General features: G+C 37.8%; 1 long non-coding RNA gene across 1 annotated transcript; it reads left to right on the top strand.

Annotated features, from left to right (window-relative positions):
* The first annotated feature begins 448 nt into the window (after positions 1-448).
* LOC134492281 (uncharacterized) lies at positions 449-4,662 on the top strand. The gene is made up of 3 exons (XR_010067419.1): positions 449-855; positions 2,211-2,249; positions 4,614-4,662. It is a non-coding gene; the product is annotated as an uncharacterized LOC134492281 (long non-coding RNA).
* The last annotated feature ends 2,458 nt before the right edge of the window (positions 4,663-7,120 follow it).

Genomic DNA, 7,120 nt, shown 5'->3' with positions numbered 1-7,120 from the left:
TTTTTTAAAGCTTCCGTGATATTTTAATGCGAGGCTTCTGTTTAATTTATCTTTGTTGAACTTCTTCCTCTTTGTCTTTTTTAAATCCCACTCCATAGTGCTGCCATGACAAAAGGACTCTTATTCTTCTGATTACTTCTTCCTTTGTATCCTCACTTGATTCACCAAGTTAGATGTGCAAAAACAAGATACCTTCAGAATTGGAGGAAATTTCTATTCCAAATAAAGTCCAGCAAATAAATTCCAGAAAAATAGTAAAATACATCCTAGTCTGTGATGATAAACATAACATTGGACCAAATTTGCCAGAGAGACAAGAGAAAGAGGCAAACAGAATGAACAAGAACAGAACAAATTAATAGTCACATGGAATGTACAATTATACCACACCATGAACAGTGAAAATCTAATTCCTTCTCTATAATTAATCTACAAAACCTCACTTTTCCTTGCTCCCCAAGGGGCTTTCCTCATTTTTTTCACTTCTGGGTTGTTATGAAGAATGCTTAGTCTTACTCCTATCATTAATCCTCTGAAGGAGATGTTGGACTGAGACCAGAAAAAGTTTTTTTTTAACGTTTTAGAATAGCCAAGTCAAAGTTCAGGATCTGAAAAGAGCAGTCCCAAAACTGGTAGATTATTCAAGTTCAACTGATTGTTCACCATCAATTACAAACTGATCTTCTTCTTCCTTTCCCCTATCTTTCAGCCAACTACTGGCTTGATTAGCCTTTTGGTTGGCTTAGTTATCTGGGAAGAGTTTGAGGCTATTAGTCCTGAGGAAGTGGATAGTTAGACACCCTAACCTGGATGTAGTACTGAGATGGCACTGCTTGCACTTGCTGATCATCTCTGGTGGGCATCCTGTTCCAGGCTGAGCAAACACACCAGAGCAGGAGTTTGTACATCAAGCAAATACAAAGACAAGGAGAATGCATATGTGCTTCAAGAGAGATATAGTGAAGTGATACAGTTCTTGCCTGGTAGATGGGCCCAGCACAGGCAGCATAAAGTTCAGCACAGAGTCAAAGTTATAGGAGACAAGGGGTAGGCTAACACAACTATCCTAGTCTCTGATATATCAATGTTCAGATTCACATCATTTCAGTTCTTAGCCAACAATGCAGCAGCATCCGCACACAGAAGTCCCAGCCAACATACCTCTAAACAATTTAATTTGGGGATGGGGTCCTGCTTTTTATTTTTTCAGTGGTGGTTTGATGGTTGTTAGCTGCCTGGGGTTATATTGTACAAGATGGGTAGCCATATAAATTAAATGAATGAATGAGGGAATAAACAAATAAATAAATAAATTCACCAGAAGTATTCCTTATACCTTTCTCCATATATACATTAAGGGGATATGACATGCCCTTCTGCAAAAATTCGGAGAATCCAAAAGGGATGAATACTTTTTTTTTACAAAGCTGATCTATCTTCTTGGTTAAAGGTACAGGTTACTGTTACAGCAAAAAACCAAAAAAAGGAATAAATTATGGTAAGAAAACGGGTTCTCTAACGCTGCTCTGGCGTGCTAAATATCCGACAGCCTTTTTCAAAGTCTTCTCTACAGCACTGGAACGATCAACAACATGGGCAGTCCACCTTAATGTCATCAAATTTTATCATTTTTTTTAAAAAGGCACTCCCAATAACCCAGCAGTTTTCCATAAAAATAAAGACTACATATTCTATAAAAATGACAAAATTAGCAATGTTTACAGAATATGCTGTGCGTGAGAAACAAAGAACAATGCATTACAGAAAAAAAACATTATAGATTTCATCTATAATGAAGTTTAGGAGAAGAAAAAAATTAAATCCAGATTGATGTTTTTTTAATTAGATATGCAGTTATTACAGACAAGACACCTAGCAATATTTCTGCCAGTGTGGTTACTGAAACAACAGTCTTTCAGTAGAAATTAGAGAAAAGTTGGGATCTGACCTAACAAAGCCAATGAATTAATTGTCCTCCAGAAAAGTAAGTTATTTTAAAGCAATGATGAGAGATAAACTTATCATTAAGAAATCCACCTACTCAGTATGATGAAACTACAAGGCATTTCTTAGAAATTAAGTTTCATTGTAATGGTTAAATAAAAAGGATTTCTTTCAAGGTACAAGAAGCTGTTGAAAATAAACCAAGGCCACACATTCACATGAAATGCTATTTAGTTTAACAAACTTTATGCATGTTTGTATTCCAGCTCCCACAAAGGACCAAATGTTTTTCAGTCCACGATGATGTAAGTTTTTCCATTCTTCCTACGTAAACTGAAAATTTAAACAGACTTGCTGAAAGTGCAGCTCTGGATCTGATCAGTGCTTGGGTGAGAAACTATTTTGTAACCGTGTTAGGCTTCCTTGAATTCTGTGGAAGAAAGATGGCATAGAAATGGAACAATAGATTTGGCATCAGACAACCCACCGACTAAGCATCCATGTTTAGCTTGTATTGAACTCTACAGACTGCCAGCAATGATTTACTTCTGTATGAACCACCACCACACAAAAAAAAGAGTTTAGGTAGTGATGTGAGAAGTCATACATATCTTGCATTTAAAACACTGTATTTACTTCTTATTTATTTTAGAGATTTATATGGCCACTCAACTCTCACGGTGACTCCAGGTGCCTTAAAAAAATATAACCCCAAATACAAAACCCACTACACCCCCACCCCCTTAGAATTCTTAGAATTCATTTGCTGCCAGTAAAAGTTGTTGCTTTTTTACCCCTGCCTAAAAAGTAGAGTGATACATATATATCATTCTCTGGAATATCTTGTCATTTGAAAGATGTATGTTCATTCATCAAGTATGAAGACAGATGCATCTTGAGTCCTGCTGAACACGTTAGTGTTAATGGAGCACTAAGAGTCAAATTAAAACTCAGTTTAATATTCTAGTGCATTCCTATGCCTAGCCCTAATCTAGCATTCAAATGTTCAAGGACACAAGGAGATGCCCGTGAGGGCAAGCATGCTAATTCCATCTCTGTCACCTTTCATGTGTTGAGGATTAACTTCCAGAATGGGGGTATTCTGTACGCAAATGGGCCCCATTGAACCCTGGAAGATCAGGTCTCTAAGTCATGCAGGGATCCTAAGTAGTAGAAAGGGCTGCTTGCTTCAAGTGATGAGGACAGAGAGGGAGAGGGGAGGGGAGGGGAGCTCCTGTGCTCTTTCCTCCCCTCCCCCCTCCACCTTTGGTTTCAATGAAGCTGAATGCTTGAATAGGGCTCCAGTGTTACTTCAAAATATACCCTTTTTCAGAAACCAGGACCAGCCAACTTAAAGCTAACTATTTGCACAGGGATTTAGTGCAATATGAAAACACAATGTTATTTAATAAGCCAAAATCAAAAAATGATCAACAACAGCATCCCTATCTTGTCTAGGTCATAACTGGTCTGTTGAACAGAGAAACCAATAACAAATCAATAATGGCAAAAGCCAGAAACTCAGAGCAGGATCAGAAGCCAGGTCAAGGTTCACACAGCAAATTAAAGAGGGAGATGAGACACCAAACAAGGTTAGAGTCCAGGGTTATTCCAGTGGTTTGCTGCTCTGGATTGTTGTTCCCTTCGCCTTATATTTTGCCATTAACAATCGATATTTGAAAAGGAGAGATGGGAAAGCCGAAATAAAGAAGCAAGTGAGGAGTTTAAGGGTTAAGGCCATTTTGCTTCCAGTTCTATGACAGATCAACTTGTAGTGACTTTATTGGAACAAAAAGAATCAGAAAAATAATTAACTATCTATAGGTTCTATGTACGCCCCAAAATCCAGGCACATTCATTTATTTAAATATTTGTCTAGTTAGTCCTCATTTGTGCAAATCTCATTTAATAATTCTGTATGAAATAATGAAACACAATAAAAGTGTGTAAGTTAAGGCCAAAAGTGAAAGTAGTGGCTAGAGAAAGCAAGCTGACATAAAATGGTGAGCTTTCAGGAAAGTCCACAAAAACCTGTACAGATTTCTAAAACCTGGCTGTTATGAAGTGTGTATGGGTTGCAACATTCTCAAAGTTCTAAGCTTCTCAGAAGTCAACTTTTTGTGTTTTCTACAGCTTGTTAACTATCATAAACTTCTTTCAAATTTTACTTTGCAACACTTTATTTTTTTTCTATCCCTCCTCCCTTTTCCATTGTAATGCATTAGACATAATGTAACTTAAGAAAGTAAGCATACAAAAATGCACTTTCCTAATATAAACACAGTTTCTTTATGTCAGTTTTTAAAATTCACAATGGCCTAACAGCAGAAATCTGTATAAACACATAAATGTGTTGTAACTATTGATGTTGGCTGGCAATATTGAGCGTCACTGCCAAACTTTTTAATGAGGAACTTAAAAAATTAGCCCCAAGGTAAAGCTTTGATAAAAACACTTTAAAAAAGGACAATTAGTGGTAAACCAACAGTGATAGCAGAGAAATGTTTAAATTATATACCAGTTGCAGCTAAATCTAGAATGCCACACACACACACACAGAGGAGTGTTGTATATATGTGTGTGTTTGTGTATGTATGTCACATTACATAAAGTACAGTAATTAGCTTTTAATTCAGCATAGTTATAATAATACCATTGATCTGTTTTAGGACATGCTAAGAAATTTAGTTGCCCAAGGAGATGTACAAGATGTCATCTGTTCCCCATTTTCTACAGAAGATAATGACTGCTGGCTGCATCTGATGAGCTGGTCTTCTCCATTAAGCATAAGGATAACAGCCAGTTTAGAGGGAGAGAGCTGGTTGACAGCATAGATAGTTCTGCCTTTTCAGAGAAAGACATTGGCTGTGTATGTGAGATTCTGATGCATTTCCCTGCAATCTTGTTTATATTTACGTTTAATTTTTAATGGTTATTTAAGACTATTTTAATTGTTGGTTTTATCGTACGCCACCAAGAGTCACATTCATGAGATGGGTGGCTATGTAAGTTTGATAAATATCAATCAATCAATCAATCAATCAATCAAGCTCAGGCATAGCCATACTTCCTGAGATAGTAACCTCTGACCCTAGTAGGATATAATAATGATCTTATAGTTGAGTCAAAGCTATTTTTAAGCTATTTTATATAAGACATGTTTTATAATTTGGAGGTCCTAGAGTTTTTTTTTTATCCACTCAGATAATAGCATCAGATCAAATCATGTTCTAGTAATAGTGTATGGCGTCCCATCCATGATGGTGCTTCTAATGTAACAGCAAGCTGGTTTTAATTATGAGCCCACTGAGCAGTGTGATTCTTTATTTAAACAGTAATGAGGTCAAGCACACCTTTAATTTAGAAAAATGATCAAATCATAAACAATGCTGTATAGCAGGATTAGCTTGTTGGTGCTATAGGCCACACTTAGTCTTGACATGCTGGGTGCCACATTTCCCAAAAGTGGATGGGACCAGGACAAGAGGTGAGCTAAGCAGAAATAGAAACAAAGACTGATTTTCAGCATAACTAAAACTGAATTGCATCAAATGAATATGTTTGCTTTTTAAATACTTAATTACATATTTTACTGATCTGTCATATTAAAAAAATTATAATCCATTGGTGATTTCAGCAGGATTTCATGGGACCATAGATATTTAACTTTGCCTTGTAGGTTACTCTGCATAGGATTCTAGATCTGAACATTTGTAAAGGAATTTAGAGCTGACCTTGGGAAAGATATGAAAGTACTATTAACGAGGGACTTGGAGAAGCGATTACATTGTCTAGAGACTGAAGCAAGTGTAAGAAAAAAACTCAAAATAAATATGGCTTGATTTTGTTTAATATTGAAGCCAATTTAGTGGTCTGCTAGAACCACTGAAATGGAGCAGAGCTTATAACACAGCTGAGAAGTTGGCACAGAAAAAGAATATTATCTTAAAATAGCTTTAATGAGCATGTCAGAGAAACACAGGTTATTGATCTTACACATTCAGCCCTCCCAAGCATAAAGAATCACATGCTTAGACAGATTAGGTTAAGATAAGTAAAAGAGTTCTTACTGACTTTATTGTTGCTTCTGTTACATCCATCTTGGTGAAAAGATGAAGTTCCTTTGTTCTTCTTTTCTTTCTAAATACTTAGTTTGCCCTAAAGCCTCAGCCCTATTTGCTGCCAAGGGCTGTGTGGAAGAAAGGGGTAGAATCCTTCATCAAGGCCTGAGCACATGGCCCTGATGAACGGAGAGCAGAGCAGCATGCTTCCTTCTCCCTGGGTGGAAGAAGGAGGAAGAGAGAAAGAAGTGGAAGTGGCAACAACAGCTTCCTCAGAATTGCATTGTGGGACAACTCAATTTGCATGCTAATTCACATGCTAATGAGGCATGCTGGATTTGCCAGGACTTCCAACAAATATAAGATTAAACAGGGAGAGACCTAGATTCCCTAAGGTATCTGTTTGTTGATCTGAACTACCTCAAAGGCTCAACATCTAACAAGACACTCTGTTGCTTTAATGGGAATGCAAGAAAAGAAGAAAAAAGGCAATATAGGACTTCACTAAGGAGGGTGAGGAGACCACACAAACTACTGAATTCAAAATATGTAACCAGAGAAGCCTTTTCTAATTCCCACTGAGATATGGGGAAATTGGCTTAAATATCTTATCTTACTCCCAGCCAGAGAACATTAATAAGCATGTAGTCTCCATCTATAGGGACGCAGTGGCGCTGCGGGTTAAACCGCTGAGCTGCTGAGCTTGCCAATCGGAAGGTCGGCGGTTGGAATCCGCGTGACGGGGTGAGCTCCCGTTGCTAGTCCCAGCTCCTGCCAACCTAGCAGTTCGAAAACATGCAAATGTGAGTAGATTAATAGGTACTGCTTCGGCGCGCAGGTAACGGCGTTCTGTGTAGTCATGCTAGCCACATGACTACGGAAGTGTCTACGGACAAACTCCGGCTCTTTGGCTTTGAAACGGAGATGAGCACCGCCCCCTAGAGTTGGACACGACTGGACTTAATGTCAAGGGAAACCTTTACCTTTTAGTCTCCATCTAGATATAATCCCACCAAGTGTCAGGGAAGTTAATGGGAGATACAGCCAAGTTTGTATGTAAACATTTAGCAGTTTGGCCACTGGTAGTGTTACACAATTATGGGATTCATTTTTCC

Source organism: Candoia aspera, chromosome 2, assembly GCF_035149785.1.
Source record: "Candoia aspera isolate rCanAsp1 chromosome 2, rCanAsp1.hap2, whole genome shotgun sequence".
NCBI classification, from domain to species: Eukaryota; Metazoa; Chordata; class Lepidosauria; order Squamata; family Boidae; genus Candoia; species Candoia aspera.
The sequence above is the reverse complement of the archived record's forward strand: the minus strand, read 5'-3'. Positions and strand labels throughout refer to the sequence as shown.